Source organism: Bos grunniens, chromosome 4 (assembly GCF_055505025.1).
Source record: "Bos grunniens cultivar Pamir isolate PY7600 chromosome 4, Bosgru_T2T1.0, whole genome shotgun sequence".
Lineage (NCBI taxonomy): Eukaryota > Metazoa > Chordata > Mammalia > Artiodactyla > Bovidae > Bos > Bos grunniens.
The window spans coordinates 20187042-20208805 of record NC_141168.1 but is presented as its reverse complement, the minus strand read 5'-3'; the positions used below and the strand labels follow the sequence as shown (position 1 = coordinate 20208805).

The 21764-nt window shown below is 39.6% G+C and overlaps 1 protein-coding gene across 3 annotated transcripts in view; it reads left to right on the top strand.

Moving 5' to 3' along the window:
- CHRM2 (cholinergic receptor muscarinic 2) overlaps positions 1-21764 on the top strand; it is a 759729-nt gene that overhangs the window by 11991 nt on the left and 725974 nt on the right. The gene's annotated exons all lie outside the window — the stretch shown is intronic.

The window sequence follows — 21764 nt, the reverse complement described above, 5'->3', positions numbered from 1 at the left end:
TGGTCCTGACATCGTGAGATTTTATCCCAGTCCTCAGAACGGTGGGCAATTTAAAACTTATGAGTTGTTTATTTCTGGAATCTTCCATTTAGTATTTTCTAACCACTGTTGACAGTGGGAAACCGTAACTACAGCAAGAGAAATTGAGGTTAAGAGGGGACTACGTATACCTTTCCTTACGTCACATCTTGGTTTCTCTCCTCCTCAGATAGCATTCTCACCCAGCTTGGTGAGCTCGCTCTCTCTCTCATGCATGTGCATTCATTTAGCACTTCTCATGCATATATCATTATGAGTTACACGTGTGTATAGAATGACAAAGTCCTTGAGAACACAGATGTCTTCTTGTGTCTATATGTGTCTATGTCAATATCAGACCTTACTTTGTTGGGTCTGTTTGTAATGAACAGTGAGTGTTTGTTTCTATGATAAAAATGAATAAATGAGTTTGGGAATACTTTGAATTAGGTTGCATTTATACAACTAAAATTATCTGCGTAATTTGGCTTTTTATACATATATAATGGTGCTTCATCAAGTCAGACTCAAAATAAAATTGCTCTCAGAAAATATACGGAAATGGGAGGCAGTAGTACCAAGCAATATTTTAGGAAGGAAAATTCATATTACTTTTGAAATCTTCTGTTGGCCAGACGCCATACATGTTGTTTAATCCCCACAGTAATTTTCTGCACTAGAGATTAATACCCCTTTTAAAGATGAGGGATTTAGGGAAGTTCAGGGAGGTTAGCATGAAGAAAGACTGAAATAGACGGAATACTTTGTTTTATAATGGTCTTGGGCAGAAGATCAAATGAAGAATTAGCCCAGGTTAGTGAGAATGGAGAGGTAGAGAATAGGTTCTGGAAATGTGTAAGAAGTGAAATAGGTAGCTTCTGGGTTTGGGAGCAATAAGAAGACAGGAATCTCAAGTTTCTGGCTGAAAACAGTAGAATTTGGTGCCATTCACCAATGAGGAGCAGAAAAAGGAGCACTTTTGGGGCCACAGACCTGAGGTTGCTGTGGGACAGTCAGGTGAATTCAGGTGTATCGCTGCTCCGGCTCAGAGTGCAACTGTCTCGCTGTGTCACACTGTCCGCACTGTTTGCTGAACCCAGGGTAGGCAAGGCGGAGCTAAGAGGCTGGAAGAAGACTCGAGGAGCCATTGGAACTGCTGACACGTTTCCTCTCTCCTGGCTAGCACAGCAGAGGTAGCACCAGACATAACATAACACAATAGAACTGCACACAACCCTTCCGGGCTTTTCCAGGTGACGCTCACGCGGGTGTACCGCACAAAGTAGCTGGCGGACAAGCGAGTACCTCGTGACGCGCATGTGTAACGCTGTCAGCGAGCTCAGCTGTTACACAGCGGTGCAGAGTCATTGTTCACAGAACAGGGGGCGAGAGAGGCTGTCTGGCGCCATCTTGTTCATTTCCCCATGTCAGGTGACAGAAATACAGGCCTAGAAGAAATACAGGGCCTCTTTAGAAGTCTCAGCTGAAGAAGCAGCCCTAGAATCATGGGATAAATGGCTTCAGCCTTTCAGCAAATATCTGTTGTCAATACTATACTAACAGCAGCCAGGCCGGGGTGCAGGCAATGAGACGGTGTATTGGCTCTACAGAGTAAAACTGAGTAAGTGTTGATCTTATTACTGTCCTCAAAGTGCCACAATGCCAGTAATAAACTATTCCTCCTTGAAAAAAGTCTTTTGTTCATTTAAATTCTAAACAATTGCTGTGGTTGCTATTGATTTTAGCAATATATCTGCAAGCTACAAATTAGCACATTTTAATTCTTATCCGATATTCACAAACATTGTCTTCTACATGGGGGAATTAATTCAAAGACTTCCTTGTTATGTATTCATCCCTTGACACATGGGAGCTCAGCCTCATGCTTTTGTTTCAAGAGTAAGTTTATAATTGTTCGGAATTACTTGAAGTACACTGGTGCTTGAGTTCTTGTCTTCATTCTTTATGATGCAATTTTTGCATTTAAACAGTAGATTAGATATAACAATGCTAGCATAATGAATTGTGAAGGTGAAGAAACAGAACTTGTGTTATGCCAATTCTGTCATGCCATTTGACACTTGGAAATTTTACATTTGTGTTTTAATTTAAAACAGTGGGAAATTAAGTGTGAATTTTAGTTCATATCTGAAATATTTTACTCAGTTTGAATAAAGTTTTAAAACATTTTTTTTAAAATTTCAGCTTTATTGAGGTATAATTGACAAAATTGTAAGATATTTAAACTGTACATCACAGTGGCTTGACACAAATAGACATCAAGAAAGGATTACTGTATCTCATTAATTAACACATGCATCATTTCACTTATCTATCTCTCCCCGCTCTCTCTCCTTTTTTTGTTTTGTTTTGGGTGAGACCATCTCAGTTCCGTCTTCCCAGCAAACCTCAGTCATACAACACATTTTATCAACTATAGTCACCACATTATATGCTGGCTCCTCAGATCTTATTCATCTTATAGCTGAAAGTTTGTCTTTACCAACCTCTCCTGTTCCCCATCCCCTGCCACTGAATAATGTTTTAAAATGCAAATTTATCCTTCATTGTGTGTTGTATTAAAATTAAAAGCAAACTGTGAAAATTATGATTACTACTAATTATTTTGTGATGATTTCTGAAAATAATTTTGTTGCCTAGGTGAGGAGAATGTTAAAAATGATCTTACGTGAAATCTGACTAAGTAAGGACCATACCTCCAATGTTTAAGGAACAGTTTTAGGCTCTCTGGATTTAACTGTAAGTGAAACTATGAGAGTTTATAGGTTGGTGTGGATGAAATGGCCCAGGGAGAATTTGTAAGGGAGGTGAAGACAACTCAGTGCTGACTTCTGGAAAAAACAGCTTCTGAAAGACAGTTTGGAAAAAGAGGTGCCCAGAAGCTGGACAAAGAGTGGACAGAATGGAAGGAGGAATGGGAAGAGAGAGTAGAGTCAGGGACTTCAGGGGAGAACTTTCAGCGTAGGGTGGTTGATGGCATCTAGTGTAACTAAGAAGACAAAAAAAAAAAAAAAAAGGTTGGGAAGTTACCTTTGGCTTTGAGCATTAGAAAGTGATGGGCGACCTTCCTGAGAATATGTCTGTGGTTAGGGGAATCCCAGTTGAGGATGGGAATGAGGTTCTTTAGTCTTCACTTTCCATAGGGAAAATAAGAGGCAGAGAGAGTGTGAAACTATTTGTCCTTTTAAAAAGAAGTATGTGTTCATTGTGGAAAATGGTGGAAACTTGGTCATTAAAGGAACAGTAAACCCATGTTCTTGCTTTTATTCCCAGGTGGTAAAGAACCTGCCTGCCAGTGCAGGAGACATAAGAGACACTTGTGTGATCCTGGGTTGGGAAGATTCCCTGGAGGAGGGCATGGCAACCCACTCCAGTATTCCTGCCTGGAGAATCCCTTGGACAGAGGAGCCTGGCAGGCTACAGTCCATAGGGTCGCAGAGAGTCAGACACGACTGAAACAACTTAGCAAAGCAAATAAAATATTCATGTTTTGATCACAAAGCTTTAAGCCTCTCCTTGTTTGATGATGGAGTCTCAGGATCACCTGAGAGTGCCCTCATCCATTGTTTTGGCACAGGTATCAAATGCCATCACGTCTGTTTTTATCCTTTTCTGCTTCAGATCGCAACTAGCCACGCCTACTGGTCATGAGTACTTGGAAGGCCTGTCACTACCATCACTAATAAGAACACTGTTGTCTGTGCTGACGACGTGGTCCGGAAATTGCCAGGCTCCATCCAGAGTCGGCCCTGCTCTGACTCTGAACCACGTATACATGGCCACCTGGGCCTCCATGGGGCTCAGCCTGGCCCAGAACCCTTGGTCTTAGTGAAAACCTGTCACCCTCCTCCTTACCATCCCCTTAAAGGTACAGCACAACCCCAGAAACTAATAAATATTCTCTTCATTGCTTTCCAGTCCCCTGAGTTTCAACCCTTTCCTCGGTTGGGGAGAGAAATTTGCCACACTAAAATGTGTTTCATTGACATGAAGATTAATTTAGACTGATTATTATTTTTTAATTAATTAATTTTTTAAATTGAAGGATGATTGCTTTACAGAATTGTGTTGGTTTCCTGCCAAACATCAACATGAATCAGCCATAGGTACAATGTCTCTTTCCCTTTGACCCTCTCTCCCACCTCTCCCCTACCCCTTGTGATAGAGCTCCGGTTTGAGTTCCCTGAGTCATACAGCAAATTCCCATTGGCTGTCTATTTTACATATGGTAATGTAAGTTTCCATGTTACTCTCTTCATACATCCCATCCTCTCCTTCCTCACATGTCTGTTCTCTATGTCTGTGTATCCTAAAAATAATTTCACTGGTACCATCTTTCTAGAGTCCATAAATATGCATTACTATACGATATTTGTTTTTCTCTTTCTGATTAATTCACTTTGTATGATAGGCTGTAGGTTCATCCACCTCATTAGAACTGACTCAAATTCATTCCTTTTATGGCTGAGTAATATTATTGTTTTTTTAAGAAATAGAAGACTCAGGAAGTTTTTCTTGTTACTTTCCCCTTAACTGCTTTTAAAAAGTTTAGATAAAGGACTTAAGTCTCTCTAATGTGTACATGTTTTTGAATTTTTGTGTGATTTTTTTCCTGTTAATCTGTTTTATGTCAATTTAATTCTTAGACCAGCCAGAAGAACACAGAAGTGTAGAGGAGAATCTCTTCCTCCCTGACGCCTCTCAGAAGCAATCTTCTCTCCCCAAAATATTGCCCTCTCCTCTCTTTTCCATTTAGTTTTTTCAGATTTTGAATGTCAGATTTTCCAAACTTCTTCACTTGAGCAAAATCTTCTCTTTGCCCATGCATAATTTAAAAGACTCACTATAGCCTTTTCCTTTCCTCTAAAGGACCTGCCTGCCCTCACAGGTGAATTCAAATTCAAATTTCCATCTCTTCTTAAACAGAATGTACTTGAGGCTGAAATTGCACTTTTTTTTTTCTGACTTCTATTCTTCCATTATGTTTTAAGACAAATTTTTATTCATGACCAAAGCACAAAGCACTCTACTATATGCTGGCCTGTTCTTCAGCAATTTCTGTGAAATGGAGAAACAGTAATGGGAAATAAAACCAGCTGACCTTTAGTTTTATTCACTCAGAGGTCTTACAGATTCTCTCTTTATAAGTCCTAGCACATATTTGACAGAAAGTAAAAATATATGTTGACTGAATAGATATACAGGAGAAGTTGGTATCATATGTAAGTGCAAGATTTTTATTATTCCTCTTTTCATAAAATTATACAAGTAGAATTTATTTAGACTACAGTCTTCACATTTTTCTTTTTTCATTTTATATAATTTAAAATATAGATGTAGCAGAAAGTATTTATTCCTGTCACTATTGTTAGTCAGTTTACGCTGTTTTTACACTGCACTGAATTCCTTGTACATTAATATTTGTCTGCATGTTCACTAATTTTTTTGGATACATTTCCAATAGTGAAATTACTAGATTAGAGGATTTAGAACAGTGCCCAGTGCTTAGTAAATATTCAATAAATACTTCTTCAGTGATTTGAGTGATGATTTTTGATGTTGTTGTTGAGCTGCACAGTCATGTCTGACTCTGTGACTGCTTGGTCTGTGGCTTGCCAATCTCCTCTGTCCTGGATTTTCCCAGGCAAGAATTCTGGAGTGGGTTGCCACTTCCTTCTCCAGGGGATCTTCCCGACCCAGGGGTTGAACCCATGTCTCCTGAATTGGCAGGTGGATTCTTTACCGCTAAGTCACCTGGGAAGCCCCTCCTTGATACTTATTTCTGAATTGTCTCTGGAAGATTGTTCACTGCCACTGCCTCCCTTAGGCGCCAAGTTTCATTACATTCTGTTTCATATTTAATATTATCTTTTGGTCTTTTCTCACCTAATTTTGAAAATAGTGTCTTATTTTTAAAATTTACATTTCTTTGTATGCTAGTGAGGCTGCCTATATTTCTAACTGCTCACTAGACCCAACTGTCTTGTGAATTGTTTACTTGTGCGTATAGCTATGCATGTGTGTTTATAGGTTGATGACCTGGGTTTGCAACGTACCCTTATCCCACATTCTGTATCCCTTCATGATGTGGGATGAATCATGCCCCCTGCCCCAACAAATAACATGTTCTAAATAGTTGCAGGAGAAAGATACCTGGTGAGTGAGTTAACTATAGTGAAAGTTAAAGTTATACAATGACAGAGACATGGCTACATACTCACCTATCTCATTTCCTCTTTCTGGACACACAGCCTACATTTCCCTGCCTTACCTGAAATTGGGTAAGGATCTCAATTTTGGTCAACGAAACATGGGTAATATAATCTACTTTTGACGTAGCCCTTAACAATATCTCCAGCAAAGATTTGATTTTCCATTTTCTTCTTCTGCAAAGTATGAGGAATCATGTATTAAAATGGAAGGTCTCTAGTGACCCTAGAGTTTCTGCCCAAGAGTTGCCCAGACTGCATTTGACTTTGAGAATTGATGCTTTCGAATTGTGGTGCTGGAGAAGACTCTTGAGAGTCCCTTGGACAGCAGGGAGATCAAACCGGGCAATCCTAAAGGAAATCCATCCTGAATATTGATTAGAAGGACTGATACTGAAGCTGAAGCTCCAATACTTTGGCCACCTGATGTGAAAAACTGACTCATTGGAAAAGACCTTGATGCTGGGAAAGATGGAGGGCAGGGGAGAAGAGGGTGACAGAGGATGAGATGGTTGCATGGCATCATTGACTCAATGGATTGAGTTTGAGCAAACTCTAGGAGATAATAAAGGACAAAGAAGTCTGGCTTGCTGCAGTCCATGGGGTTGAAAACAGTTGGACATGACTTAACAACTGAACTGCAATTCCATCACCTCCACTAGCTTTGTTCGTAGTGATGCTTTCTAAGGCCCACTTGACTTCACGTTCCAGGATGTCTGGCTCTAGGTGAGTGATCACACCATTGTGATTATCTGGGTCTTGAAGATCTTTTTTGTACAGTTCTTCTGTGTATTCTTGCCACCTCTTCTTAATATCTTCCTGCTTCTGTTAGGTCCATACCATTTCTGTCCTTTATTGAGCCCATCTTTGCATGAAATGTTCCCTTGGTATCTCTGATTTTCTTGAAGAGATCTCTAGTCTTTCCCATTCTGTTGTTTTCCTCTATTTCTTTGCATTGATCGCTGAGGAAGGCTTTCTCATCTCTCCTTGCTATTCTTTGGAACTCTGCATTCAGATGCTTATATCTTTCCTTTTCTCCTTTGCATTTCACTTCTCTGCTTTTCACAGCTATTTGTAAGGCCTCCCCAGACAGCCATTTTGCTTTTCTGCATTTCTTTTCCATGGGGATGGTCTTGATCCCTGTCTCCTGTACAATGTCACGAACCTCCATCCATAGTTCATCGGGCACTCTATCTGTCAGATCTAGTCCCTTAAATCTATTTCTCACTTCCGCTGTATAATCATAAGGGATTTGATTTAGGTCATACCTGAATGGTCTAATGGTTTTCCCTACTTTCTTCAATTTCAGTCTGAATTTGGCAATAAGGAGTTCATGGTCTGGGCCACAGTCCACTCCCAGTCTTGTTTTTGCTGACTGTATAGAGCTTCTCCATTTTTGGGTGCAAAGAACATAATCAATCTGATTTTGGTGTTGACTATCTAGTGATGTCCATGTATAGAGTCTTCTTTTGTGTTGTTGGAAGAGGGTGTTTGCTATGACCAGTGTGTTCTCTTGGCAAAACTCTATTAGCCATTGCCCTGCTTCATTCCGTATTCCAAGGCCAAATTTGCCTGTTACCCCAGGTGTTTCTTGGCTTCCTGCTTTTGCATTCCAGTCCCCTATAATTAAAAGGACATCTTTTTTGGGTGTTAGTTCTAAAAGGTCTTGTAGGTCTTCATAGAACCTTTCAACTTCAGCTTCTTCAGCGTTACTGGTTGGGGCATAGACTTGGATTACTGTGATATTGAATGGTTTGCCTTGGAAACGAACAGAGATCATCCTGTCGTTTTTGAGATTGCATCCAAGTACTGCATTTTGGACTCTTTTGTTAACCATGACGGCTACTCCATTTCTTCTAAGGGATTCCTGCCCACAGTAGTAGATATAATGGTCATCTGAGTTAAATTCACCCATTCCAGTCCATTTTAGTTCGCTGGTTCCTAGAATGTCGATGTTCACTCTTGCCATCTCCTGTTTGACCACTTCAAGATGATGCTGTGAAAGTGCTGCACTCAGCATGCCAGCAAATTTGGAAAACTCAGCGGTGGCCACAGGACTGGAAAAGGTCAGTTTTTATTCCAATCCCAAAGAAAGGCAATGCCAAAGAATGCTCAAACTACTGCACAATTGCACTCATCTCACATGCTAGTAAAGTAATACTCAAAATTCTCCAAGCCAGGCTTCAGCAGTATGTGAACTGTGAACTTCCAGATGTTCAAGCTGGTTTTAGAAAAGGCAGAGGAACCAGAGATCAAATTGCCAACATCTGCTGGATCATGGAAAAAGCAAGCGTTCCGAAAAAACATCTATTTCTGCTTTATTGACTATGCCAAAGCCTTTGTGTGGATCACAATAAACTGTGGAAAATTCTGAAAGACATGGGAATACCAGACCATCTGACCTGCCTCTTGAGAAACCTATATACAGGTCAGGAAGCAACTTCTGGGAGCCGGCGAGAGACATTCCACTCGTGACAAAGGTCATGAGGAAGGAGGCTCAGCATACGCAAAGGCAGGATCGAGCCTCAGGAGTCCCTGTGGATATTCTCGAGCATCTTCCCCCCAAAAAACCAGAGTCTGCCTACTTCATTGCTTTGTGTTCTCACCTCTGACTTTACTGGGGGCTGTCCCCCACCACCATCTCACTCTCTCTGTCAAAGAGTTAACTTACAGCTCCAATTAATAAAGTTCCTGGGCAACTAGGAGTGTTTAAATCCAAACCCCTCAGATGGCTCTCTAACTCGCCTGACAGGTTTACCTGGACTCCTACAGCTATGCATACAATTGTTTACAGTCTCCCAGCCCGGAGAGGCACGGGAAGCTTAAGATATTCAAATAGCTTAGAGCCTCTCAGAGAGTTAGAAACTGTCAGAATAAAACTAGTAAAAGATTTCATTGATGAGCCAATGTTTGTTGCCAAGTTTCCACATCCCCTGAATTGTATCCTTGAATGTGTATTAATTAATATAGTTGGTATGTAGAAAAAATAAGTAGTGGCCTTGGTGTTAATAACTTTAGACCCTTAAGGTAATAAATTCTTTCCTTTGTTGTAAACCCATTACACATCTGCCCTATAGGAATGCAATTTTATCTTCAGAAGATGGCGCCAAACCTTAAAATAATTACTCTTAGAGAAAATAAGTCTTATGGTTGATAAGTCTTTGTCAAGAGTCATAAAATGTTAATAGGCCTTCTGGCCAGAAGATGATGTAAATCACCTAAACCATTTGTATACGATAAATTTGCAGGAAAGAAACCCTGCTTTTTGATAAGGGTCAAAGACTGCTGACTTTGCATCCCCTATTATCCTCTATGTGTAACTTAGGGTATAAAAACCCTGTTGAAAATAAAGCTACGGGCCTTGCTCACCAAAGCTTGGTCTCCCCATGTCATTTTTCTCCTCAATTTCCAGCTGAGTCTCCATCTGGAGCGCGGATATCCTCTGCAACCATTTATTTGCCTGGGCTTCTAAGACCCACTCGAGAAGGTGTCTAAGGTGGGGCACCTTCCGCTATTCGAGAGGGCGCCTGTGGCCTCCGTGGTCAGAGCTAACCTGGTGTCATGGGTTATATTGATTTTCCGTGTAAACCAAGCTACTCAGCTTCTTTTCTCCACTGAATTTTCCTACTGAGCTATCCTCATTCTATTACTCTTTATCTTTGATAAATAAATAAATAAATAGGTCGCCAAAGCTGTCTCTCCTTCGAATACCCTGGATCAGCTGGGGCTGGACCCCAGCAAGCAACAGTTAGAACTGGACATGGAACAACAGACTGGTTCCAAATAGGAAAAGGAGTTCGTCAAGGCTGTATATTGTCACCCTGCTTATTTAACTTATATGCAGAGTACATCATGAGAAACGCTGGACTGGAAGAAGCACAAGCTGGAATCAAGATTGCTGGGAGAAATATCAATAACCTCAGATATTCAGATGATACCACCCTTGTGGCAGAAAGTGAAGAGGAACTAAAAAGCCTCTTAATGAAAGTGAAAGAGGAGAGTGAAAAAGTTGGCTTAAAGCTCAACATTCAGAAAATGAAGATCATGGCATCTGCTCCCATCACTTCATGGGAAATAGATGGGGAAACAGTGGAAACAGTGTCAGACTTTATTTTTTGGGGTTGCAGATGGTGATTGCAGCCATGAAATTAAAAGACGTTTACTCCTTGGAAGGAAAGTTATGACCAACCTAGATAGTACATTCAAAAGCAGAGACATTACTTTGCCAACAAAGGTCCATCTAGTCAAGGCTATGGTTTTTCCAGTAGTCATACATGGATATGAGAGTTGAACTGTGAAGAAAGCTGAGCACCCAAGAATTGATGGTTTTGAACTGTGGTGTTGGAGAAGACTCTTGAGAGTCCCTTGGACTGCAAGGAGATCCAACCAGTCCATTCTAAAGGAGATTAGTCCTGGGTGTTCTTTGGAAGGACTGATGCTGAAGCTGAAACTCCAGTAGTTTGGCCACCTCGTGCAAAGAGTTGACTCACTGGAAAAGACTCTGATGCTGGGAAGGTTTGGGGGCAGGAGGAGAAGGGGACGACAGAGGATGAGATGGCTGGATGGCATCACCAACTCGATGGATGTGAGTTTGAGTGAACTCTGGTAGTTGGTGATGGACGGGGAGGCCTGGCGTACTGCAATTCATGGTGTCACAAAGAGTCTGACACGACTGAGCGACTGAACTGAACTGAACTGGACTAACAATTGAACAACAACAGAGCAAGAAAAAGCCTTTTACTGTATTAAGCCTCTGAGATCTTGGAATTGTCTGATATAACAGCTAGCATTAGTTATGCCTCTTACCACGTGTATCATCATACCCAGGATTAGATGAGAAATCGAGAAGGACTAATGACTTAAAGAAAGAACATGCTCAAAGCAGTGAAAGTTTCCATGAGGCAGGAAGATAGATTTTGAGGGAATAAGAGGCCTGGAGTAGAGGTCTTTATTTGCAGGAAACACTGAAATGCAATATTTTGGAGTCAGATTTTGGGGTTTGGGTACACAACTGAGTGTTGGGGGGAAAATGTGGGGAAGGTCATGAGAGTTGAGAAGGCCCGTGAAGGGTAAATCATCCAAATGGAGCCATGCAGGGGGTGCTATTTCTTTTTAGAATATATATCTTTTTATATTGCCTTAAACTTACTGTGGACTTGCTGACACATCTTTCTGTGTGCCCTGGACTCAAAGTCACCTGTTCGAAATCACAGTATTCCTCCCTAAAATACTTGTCAGAAAAACAGAAGATTCACACAGTAATACTTATATGGTAATGGAGTACTGGGTAATTATTTTTAAGGATTTTTCTGCCAGTTCTACAGATTGTACTAGTAGGTAGCTATTTATTAATTTAAAGAAGATCCAATGTCTTTATGATGTTGAAGCATGAATGGGATATGACTGGATTAAAATACCATCATTCTGAGGCAGTGGATCATATATCCCAGTTTGCCCAGCCAGTTCTGGTTTACATTTATTGTCCCAGCCTAACTATGAATGCCATCCACTTCACATTCGAAAGTGTCCTGATGGTCAACCTGATATATACTGTATCACTCAAAGGCCACAATTTCATGTGGCCTGAAGTTTGCTTTAAATCGCTAAGTAATTGCTGAGTATGGTTATGATGCTAATGAGGCTTGAACTTTTAATACTTTGAAGTGTGCTTTAAGTTTTGTTCTTGGTATAATTTGCATACAAATGATTTAAAAAATTCTTGAGCCCACTGTACCTCTCTGGCAGTTTTAAGACATTTATGGAACAGGCCACCAATCTTTGAGTGACTCAGATCCAAGTGGCATGCATATGTGGCTTGGTGTGTGCCTCACCTCATTTCCAGCTCTCTCCAGCAGTGGGAACTTTGAGGAACTCCATGCTAGAAACAGCACAGAGAATCCACAGGATATAGGCACTGAGTCCCCTAAAGGGACTACTCTCTATTGGGAAAACTTCATATTAGTGCCGTTTCTGTGATTTATTCTAATCTTCCTTTTCAATTGTAGTCAGCAGTTCATTCCTGAAACTATTCATTAGGAAAAATATTTCTACCTATTGAGGGAATCAGCTGCTCCTATGCCCACACAAACAAACAGCCCTCAGAAGGACTTCACAAGTAGGTCACTTCTACATCAGCTCATGATCTGAGTTAGGAAAACTAGGTCTTGACTAAAGTTGCTTGGTACTTTATGAAGAAATACTTTTCTCATTATAAAGTGAATACATTACACGCTTATTGTAGAGACAGGCAATAGAGAGAAATAGGAAAAGGAAACTGATTAGAATCTTATGATACTGACAAATTATTTTTGTATATTTTCAAACAGTTTATTTTCTATATAAAATAAACAAATATTTTAAATTCATATTACATTCACATATTTGTATATAGTTGTTTAAATGCGATACTATATGGTAAATAATCACACCACTGCTGCTAAGTCACTTCAGCCGTGTCCGACTCTGTGCGACCCCATAGATGGCAGCCCACCAGGCTCCCCTGTCCCTGGGATTCTCTAGGCAAGAACAGCGGAGTGGGTTGCCATTTCCTTCTCCAATGCATGAAAGTGAAAAGTAAAAGTGAAGTCGCTCAGTCATGTCCGACCCTTAGCATGGACTGCAGCCTACCAGGCTCCTCCGTCCATGGGATTTTCCAGGCAAGAGTACTGGAGTAGGGTGCCATTGCCTTCTCCGAATCACACCACTAAATTCTTCAAATACATAATTTATTAATAGCTGCATAATACTGGATCATATGGCTGTATAATTATTTATTAAAAGATTTTCTATCATTGGACATTGAGTTTTTCCCCTCTTTTTCACAATTGATTACAATCAATTTTGTGATGTACATTTTTTATATAAAATGTTGACTGCATTTCTGATTATTTTTATGAAGGTAGTTTTCTATAAGTGAAAATACTGGGATAAAGGACAAACTTTTTTTTAAGATTCCAGATAGATATTCCCAAATGCCTTTGCAGAATACTCATACCAGTATTACTGTTACTAAAAGTGATTAAGAACTTGCCTTACTCCATTTTAATAACTCAGCCCTGAATATGAAAGTATTTGTCAGTTTGGTGGGTATAAACTATTATTTTAGTTTGGTTTTAGTCTTAATTTAAATTTGTCTGATTATTAGTGGAGTTGTGCCTTTAAATCTTCTTCTGTGGATTGTCCTGTTCAGGTATTTTGTGTTTTTGTTTGCTTTTTTAGTATATTGAGAATAAGTATTGATTTCTGTGAATGTTTTATCTATAAGAATATTAATATTATCCATCATTTTGTTAGTTATGTACCTTTGAATTTTATTAATGATTCTTGAATTATTTTTTAGTGTTTTTTTTTTTTTTTGATTGATGCTTTAAAAGTGCTTGCATTCAGGTGTAACATAGTAAAGGTCAAGTCTCCCTAAACTGACATTAAGTTTAGCACAATTTCTACCAAAATCTCAGTAGGTCTTCTTGTTGAGATAAATGAGCTTATTCTAAAATCTATAGTGTAGGAGGAAGGCCCTGAAATAGCCAAAACAATTTTGGAGGAAAAAAAGGAAAAAAACCACTCTTCTTAATTGTTAAGGCCTATTATTCAGCTGTAGTTATCAACACAGTCTGGCATTGGTGGAGGCATGGAAGATAGAACAGTAGAAACAAAATAGAGAAACCAAAAGCAGACCCACACAAATATGACCAATTAATTTAGGACAAAGAAGCAAAATTAACTCAATGAGAGAGGAAGTGTAGTTGAGGTTTGTTTTTAAGTCATTAAGGAGAGTTTGCTTCCTATTAATATAATATAAATCATTAACATTTATTTTTATAACTTGTTTTTGACTTATTTATACTAAGTTAAGGGTTCTTTCTTATATATCCTATTTTAAATGTTATTAGTGGATGGTTTTACTTCTTAAAAAATACTTCAAAAATATTTCTTTTTGCAAAATCTAAAACAAGAAATTAATTTTAGAGTTTCCTTATGCATATAGGTTAAATAATTTGTCCTTTTCCTCCTGGTTTCCAATAATGGCTTGCTTAAGAGAGATTATGATAGATTGACTCATTATTTTAATATTCTATATATTCCCTATTAACAATCATTTTGTACATGTATCTGTTGTTGTCCCATGCTTAAGATTGATATTAAGTCGATATGATCATTACCAATTCTTTTATATGAGTTTTATCCATCCTTTTTAAAGATTTCTCTGAATCTTTACCTATTCACAAATGCTTTCCCTTTGCTTAAACAAATGAAAATAACTGACTTTGATTCACAAATTTTATCAAATAAAGTTTAAAAAATTATTCTGTTTCATGTGGTTGAGGGGGGTGGAGAAGTCTGAGTTTAGCCTGAAAGTTATTTTTTCCTTTGAAGATGACTGGATCTTTCCTGCTTAGGTGTTTACATGATTATTTTCTTCAACTTTTTAAGAATCCGCCAGCTTATGCTCCAATATGCATTCTTGTTTTCACCTGGTACATGGTAGGCTCTTTCAGTTCACGGACTTGGTGTATCTTATTTAAGCTAAGGACATTTGCTTCTAATGTAAGTTGTGGTTTTAACTCCGTATTTTCGGCTTTGTTTTCCTTCTGGGATTGTGTGCATTTTCTTATTCATATACTCAATTTTATAAAAATAATCTTCATTATTTTATAATTTTTACCATACATATGCTGGTATACAAATTATACAAATATACAAATTATTGTTGTGGTTGTTAGTTGCTAAGTCATGGCTGACTCTTTGCGACCCAGTGGACTGTAGCCTGCCAGGCTCCTCTGTCCATGGGATTTCCCAGGCAAGAATACTGGAGTGGACAGCCATTCCCTTCTCCAGGGGATCTTCCCAACCCAGGGATCCAACATTGGCATTGGCAGGTGGATTCTTTACCACTGAGCCACTTAGGAAGCCCATACAAATTGTATCTTTGTACAAATACACAAATTATATCTTTATAATTTGTACCTGAAGTATACTGGTCTGTATCCTTGAAATCCTTCTCAAGTTTGCTCTCCATATTACTGATTTTCTTTTCAGTAGACTTTGTTCTGTCTCTGAAGCACCCCCATTTGTAGATTCCAGTTCTGTGATTATATTTTAAGTGACTTTATGGTCTTTCCTTATTCCATTTCAATTCACTTTTTTTCCCCACAGCATATTGATAATAAAAACTTATTTTTGTGAAACAAGTACTTTGCTTGTGATAAGCACTTTTCTAAATTTGATATACCTTCTATATTATTAATTTTGAAGAGGAGAAATAAACTCAATCTTGATAATAAATAATGTTTCTGGTATAATTTAGCCCGTCACAGCCCATGTGGTTATTGAATTTATTCTTTCCTAAATATTGACACAAAATGTACCTGAGTTTCCAAGGCCCAACAAGCATTGATCAGATATAGAGCTACTGAACTTATCTAGGCTCTTTGCAGTGTCTCTCAGGTTCTCTGTGTGGTGGTCAGGTGAAAAGTGCTTTTCTTCATGCATTCTGTGTCAACCTTCTTCCTTCCCCTTCTACCAGGTGTTCCTGCAGTTCAGTTGAGTTCAGTTCAGCCACTCAGTCGTGTCTGACTCTTTGCAACCCCATGAATTGCAGCACGCCAGGCCTCCCTGTCCATCACCAACTCCTGGAGTTCACCCAAACTCATGTCCATTGAGTCGGTGATGCCATCCAGCCATCTCATCCTCTGTTGTCCCCTTCTCCTCCTGCCCTCAATCCCTCCCAGCATCAGAGTCTTTTCCAATGAGTCAACTCTTCACATGAGGTGGCCAAAGTACTGGAGTTTCAGCTTCAGCATCAGTCCTTCCAAAAAACACCCAGGACTGATCTCCTTTAGAATGGGCTGGTTGGATCTCCTTTGCAGTCCAAGGGACTCTCAAGAGTTTTCTCCAACACCACAGTTCAAAAGCATCAATTCTTGGGTGCTCAGCTTTCTTTACAGTCCAACTCTCACATCCATACATGACTACTGGAAAAACCACAGCCTTGACTAGATGAACCTTTGTTGGCAAAGTAATGTCTCTGCTTTTGAATATACTATCTAGGTTGTTCATAACTTTCCTTCCAAGGAATAAATGTCTTCTAATTTCATGGCTACAGTCACCATCTGCAGTGATTTTGGAGCCCAAAAATAAAGTCTGACACTGTTTCCACTGTTTCCGCATCTATTTCCCATGAAGTGATGGGACCAGATGCCATGATCTTCATTTTCTGAATGTTGAGCTTTAAGCCAACTTTTTCACTCTCCTCTTTCACTTTCATCAAGAGGCTTTTTAGTTCCTCTTCACTTTCTGCCACAAGGGTGGTGTCATCTGCATATCTGAGGTTATTGATATTTCTCCCGGCAATCTTGATTCCAGCTTGTGCTTCTTCTAGCCCAGCGTTTCTCATGATGTACTCTGCATAGAAGCTAGCAGGGTGACAATATACAGCCTTGACGTACTCTTTTTCCTATTTGGAACCAGTCTGTTGTTCCATGTCCAGTTCTAACTATTGCTTCCTGACCTGCATATTGGTTTCTCAAGAGGCAGGTCAGGTGGTCTGGTATACCCATCTCTTTCAGAATTTTCCACAGTTTATTGTGACCCACATAGTCAAAGGCTTTGGCACAGTCAATAAAGTAGAAATAGATGTTTTTCTGGAACTCTCTTGCTTTTTCGATGATCCAGTGGATGTTGCCAATTTGATCTCTGGTTCTTCTGCATTTTCTAAAACCAGCTTGAACATCTGGAAATTCACGGTTCACGTATTGCTTAAGCCTGGCTTGGAGAATTTTGAGCATTACTTTACTATTGTGTGGGATGGCTGCAATTGTGCGGTAGTTTGAGCATTCTTTGGCATTGCCTTTCTTTGGGATTGGAATGATAACTGACCTTTTCCAGTCCAGTGGCCACTGCTGAGTTTTCCAAATATGCTGGCATATTGAGTGCAGCACTTTCACAGCATCATCTTTCAGGATTTGAAATAGCTCAACTGGAATTCCATCACTCCACTAGCTTTGTTTGTAGTGATGCTTTCTAAGGCCCACTTGACTTCACGTTCCAGGATGTCTGGCTCTAGGTGAGTGATCACACCATCATGGTTATCTTGGTCGTGAAGATCTTTTTTGTAAAGATCTTCTGTATATTCTTGCCACCTCTTCTTAATATCTTCTGCTTCTGTTTGGTCCATACCATTTCTGTCCTTTATCGAGCCCATCTTTGCATGAAATGTTCCCTTGGTATCTCTAATTTTCTTGAAGACATCTCTAGTTTTTCCCATTCTGTTGTTTTCCTCTATTCTTTGCATTGATCGCTGAGGAAGGCTTTATCTCTCCTTGCTATTCTTTGGAACTCTGCATTCAGATGCTTATATCTTTCCTTTTCTCCTTTGCTTTTTGCTTCTCTTCTTTTCACAGCTATTTATAAGGCCTCCCTAGACAGCCATTTTGCTTTTTTGCATTTCTTTTCCATGGGGATGGTCTTGATCCCTGTCTCCTATACAATGTCACGAACCTCCATCCATAGTTCATCAGGCACTCTTATCTACCAGATCTAGTCCCTTAAATTCAAAATTCCTTAAAATCAAATTCCTTATGATTATACAGGTGCTCCTCCAAGGGCCATTCATTTTGCTTTTATTTCTTCTATTCTTGTCTTGTGTCATTAGACCCAGGGCTATAGTGTTATCAACACTCATCTTCTGTATCAGCATTTTATATTCTGCATTATATAGTACAAGGTTCTGAAGAGAGAAGCTAATATGGCTCTTCTTGCTCAGAACATAAGTCCCAGAAGATCAGAGCAATTACAGCTTAGTGTGCTTTTAAGGCAGTCTTTGAGTCCTAAGCCTCAGGAAAATAGTTTTAAATAATGAAAATTGTAGTTAGTATGTATTACTGTTAGTTTAGATATTTTTGTATAATTCATGCCAGATTTTGTGTTTTTCTGCATCGTTATATGTCTTGGTTGTTTCAGACTGCTTTAATTAAAACACCATAGACCAATTGGCTTATAAATGACAGAAATTTGTTTCTTACAGCTCTGGAGGAAGTCCAAGATCAAGTTACTGGCAGTTTCTGTGTCTGGTGAGGGCTGCCCTGGTTCACAGATGGCTGTCTATGTGCTCTTACATGATAGAAGGGGGAAGGGAGCTTCCTGAGGTCACATTTATAAAGACACTCACCCCATTCATGAGGGTTCCACCTTCATGCTCTAATCACTCCCTAAAGGCCCCACTTCCTAGTACCATCATGTTGGGGAAACAAATTTCAATGTATGCATTTAGTGAAGATGCATTCAGTCTATATCATTAAAGGGATATAAATTGAAAGTTTGGTGAGAATGAGTCACAGTCTACTATCCTGTTTCTATGATCAAAATATTTGGGGTTGGTAGTCATATACTATGGATTAAAGAGGCAAGTTAGCATCATATAGTACAATTCTTAAATGAAAAACATTTAAGAGAGAAGGAATTCAAGTCAAAAAGCAAGACATCTTCAAGGTTAGAATTCAAGATTGCTGTTAGAATTACAATTTGCAGTTGGAATATGAGTTTACAGCACTTTGTCAGGTTGAGATAAACAACGCTGCTCATATTACTTTGACCTTGATAAATGCAGATATCCATTTCTCCCTGCATCCCCAGCACCGTCCATAATATACCCTTTTAGTTGATGTTTCATACAACTTCTGAATTGACTGATGGAAGGCAGGAAATAGGAAGATGTTCTTTATTGTGATTGCAGGAAACTTTTATCTATGTACTCCTTATCCAATGACTTTCCAGGTTGTCCAAATGACTTTTGATTGTGAGAAAAGTAGTAAAAAAAACTATTTGGACTTGGAATGAGAGTAAGTCTGAGAAAGGGTATGGGTGAGCTCAAGATGGAAACAGAGAACAGGGAAGGTGCAGCAGCAATGGAGAATTGTGAAGCTGAGTCTCTGTGGTACCATTGCTTGAAGTGTTTGGAACTGCAACAGATGGGATACTGAAGAATGTTCTTAATAACCTGTTACTATGCCTACAGTTCATTCATTCAGTTAATATTTATTGAATACCTTTTGCATGCAAGCACCCATTCCAAGTGCTGGAAACATAATATTGAACAAAGTAGTTAAATCCTACCCTTAAGAAGTTAACATTTGCTGGGGGTGGGGGTGGTGGTGGCAGAAGGGCAAGGTTACATAATAAGTCTTGCTCAGTCATATCCATCTCTATGTGACCCCATGGTCTATAGCCTGCCAGGCTCCTCTGTCCATGGAATTCTCCAGGCAAGAATACTGGAGTGGGTAGCCATTCCTTTCTCCAGGGGATCTTTCTGACTCAGAGATCAAACCCGGGTCTCCAGCATTGCAGGCAAAATCTTGACCATCTGAACCACCAGGGAAGCCCTTATTAGTGGAATGGTAGGAGCATAACTCAGAGAAGGCAATGGCACCCCACTCCAGTACTCTTGCCTGGAAAATCCCATGGATTGAGGAGCCTCGTAGGCTGCAGTCCAGAGTCGGACATGACTGAGCGACTTTAATTTCACTTTTCACTTTCATTCATTGGAGAAGGAAATGGCAACCCACTCCAGTGTTCTTGCCTGGAGAATCCCAGGAATGGGGGAGCCTGGTGGGCTGCCATCTATGGGGTCACACAGAGTCGGACATGACTGAAGTGACTTAGCAGCAGCAGCAGCAGCAGGAGCATAACTAAGAGAGTGGGTACAGCTGCATTTTGGATAAATTGCTCCCAGCCAAAGTGGATCGCCTCTATTATTTGAATGGCTGATTGAACAGTTGGGCTTCTCAGAGGCATAGATGAATGCATTTGTGCCCATAATCTTGTTTAATATTAACAGACATTTATTTAAATAAATATGATGTAGCTTAAACCAGTTTTTAAATGAATAGATACACCTGGCACAAGTCAGTAGCTACTTCACGAATCTTGTACTGTTTCCAAAATTTATCTAATCCAGCCCTAACGCTGAACCCTCGGTATTTTCCTGTTTGTTTGAGGCTTATTCGTGGCTCTGAGACACCTAGCAACCCCTTCACAGTGTTCAAGTTCCTACAGTTTTCCTATAACTGAGTCTCTGCAGGCTGTCCAGTCCTGCTGTCCTCTATTCAGTGCTTACTCTGTGTTTATCTGAATCATGGGAAGATAGCTTTATGCTCCATTTAGCCCCTCAAAGGCCAGAGAGGAGAGATTACTACACAGTGTGCACACCGGTCACTATTCCGAATCTAGCCTTAATTGTTCTTTTCTAATCACCAGGGAAACCTCTCTCCTTCCATCAGGTATTTGTTTTTACTGATTAATTACTTCCATCTATTTAAAACTAATTTCCTTGGAAACTCCTCTAGCTGACTTCTTAATTATGTTTTCCCCAAGCCTGGCCATTGTCAGAGGACTTACTTGGTATTAAAGAGATTATGTTTCTATTCCCATGAATATTTTAATACTTTAAAATGATCTTAATAGTGTTTAAAACAGAGATGATCGTTTGGGGCACAGGAAGCAAATCGCAGGGAGTAAAGGTATGATAGGAAAGAAAATTTAAAAGGGAGTGGGGAAAATGAGCAACAGCGAAGAATTTGGAAGCAAATGAAGGTAAAGAAATGAAAATTAGCAAAGTTAAATAATATATTTTGGGTAATTCAAGCACATTTTCCATATTAGTATTAGAACTTTTTCTGGGCATTATGTGCCCCTAAAATACTTCTAAATTTTGGGAGCAAAACCCCCGAGTATAGTGAACAGATACTGTCAATAGATATAGATAAATGAACTGCCTCGTTGGCAAGGGAACAGCCCCTGGCAACCATAGTGTGTATGTGACTAAGCACCTCTGAAGCCTCAGTTCCTCAAGTCCTTTGTTGTCGTTTAGTTGCTAAGTCGTGACTCTTCTGCGACCCCATGGACTGAGCCTGCCAGGCTTCTCTCTCCATGAGATTTCCCAGGCAAGAATACTGGAGTGGGTTGCCATCTCCAGGAGATCTTCCTGACCCAGGGATCAAGCCCATGTCTCCTGCATTGGCAGGCAGATTCCTTATGAATGAGCCACCTGGGAAGCCCGAAGTGGTCCTACAGCATCTATTCCCATAATAGTATTATGATAAAATTTACCCATAAAATTCTCAAAGGGAGAGTAAATAAATCAGAGGGAACTTTAGATGACAGTTTATGTAGAACACAGGATTCAAATGGTTAAATGGTATACATTTTTAGTTATAAGTTAAATCTGGAGACCCAACATATAGCATGGTGACTGCAGTTAACAACTGTGTTGTTCACTTGAAATTTGTTGAGAGAGTAGATCTCAGGTATTCTAACCACACACACACACACACACATAACCATGGGAGGTGATGGATATTTTAATTAGCTTGATTGTGGTAATCACTTCACAATGTGTACCTATATCAAAAACATCATATTGCACACCTTAAATATATACAATATTTCTTTGTCAACCATACCTGAATAAAGCTGGGAAAAAATGCTCCTTGTAAGCCTGCTTTCAAAATACCAGCACAA